Source organism: Micromesistius poutassou, assembly GCF_964030765.1.
Source record: "Micromesistius poutassou genome assembly, contig: SCAFFOLD_5405, whole genome shotgun sequence".
NCBI lineage: Eukaryota > Metazoa > Chordata > Actinopteri > Gadiformes > Gadidae > Micromesistius > Micromesistius poutassou.
In genome coordinates this window covers 1-1,285 of record NW_028177119.1, presented here as the reverse complement: position 1 = coordinate 1,285, position 1,285 = coordinate 1, and the positions used below count along the sequence as shown (strand labels likewise).

The window sequence follows — 1,285 nt, the reverse complement described above, 5'->3', positions numbered from 1 at the left end:
CTCACCCAAGGGTTTGTGTTTGAACTTGAAACTAACCTTAATGTCACCCAGTGTGTGTGCGGATGAACATCTGATCACATTATTGATTTATTGATGCTTTTTCAGGCCATCTCATCACCACCACAATAAAGAAGATGAAACATGGGAGATACATGTTTTAATAAAATATTACATACAAATAAAATATTAGGAGATACAGGTCTGATTTAATAAAATATTACATTCAAATAAAACACTTTGCATAGCAGTAGAAATCATGTACATCTCAATGTCATAGGATGAGTTTTAGTGCCTTTGTTGGGTTTAAGTGCACTTTGTTGTGTTTAAGTGCACTACGTTGGGTTTAAGTGCACTATGTTGGGTTTAAGTGCACTACGTTGGGTTTAAGTGCACTACCTTGAGGTTAAAGTGCACACTCACCTGGGTTTAAGTTCACTAGCTTGTGATTTTAGTGCACAGCCTGGTGTTTTAGAGCACGACCTTGGGTATTAGTGCACTACGTTGGGTAAAAATCATTCGTGGATGTTTTCAAACGTAGGACTTGGCGGGCGTGTCACTTCCTGTGATTGAGCGGTCTTCTGATTGGCCGAGAGGAGCTCTCCCACGTTACCGCAGTAGAGCAGAGAGCGCATCGGCCACTTCTGCAACAGACAGGATGCAGAGGTTAGGAAATGTTCTGGCACGAGAGCACTGCTATTGGAATGGTTCCCATACCAGACTGAACCTTGGGACGGGTTTGGTCTAAACATTTGAAATGGTTTAACCAAAAAATTGGGAATGGTCTGGTCTAAACATTGGCGAGGGTTCCGTCTGAACTTTGTGAAAGCTTCCAATGTTCTAAACATTTGGAAGAGTTTTATCAACAAAAATGCTAATTATTTGACGGGCTTAAGAGGAGCCAGGGGTTCAACCAGACAACCCGCGCTGTCTGCTGCTCCACTGCCGTCCCGGTGGGACGCGTCCAGCTCACTCTCTGCACCTTCACGGCGGTGGCCCCCCCCCCCCCCCCCCGGCTCACCCCTCCACCGGCGTGTTGGGGTGCGTTTGACGGCCGCTGGGCTGACCTTAACGGGGCGGAGGGCCATGCTGGGCTGGGAGGCTCCGCCCCGCTGCAGGGTGTCTGACAGCTGGGTGATGTAGTTGGTGGCCAGCAGCAGCACGTCCAGCTTGGAGAGTTTGGTGTCTGGGGGGACGGAGGGCAGCGCCGCCTAGTGGACCGGAGGAGCTGCGTTAATACTCATATATATACATGTACGTACGTATGTATACGTGTGTTTGTGTATCT

At 48.1% G+C, this 1,285-nt stretch overlaps 1 pseudogene across 1 annotated transcript; it reads right to left on the bottom strand.

Annotated features, from left to right (window-relative positions):
* Positions 1-218: 218 nt before the first annotated feature.
* On the bottom strand, positions 219-1,208 carry LOC311376746 (transcription factor 24 pseudogene; annotated as a pseudogene). Its single transcript has 2 exons — positions 1,065-1,208; positions 219-641 (listed from the first exon to the last, which is right to left on the bottom strand). The product of its transcript is annotated as a transcription factor 24 pseudogene (transcript).
* Between the last annotated feature and the right edge of the window lie 77 nt (positions 1,209-1,285).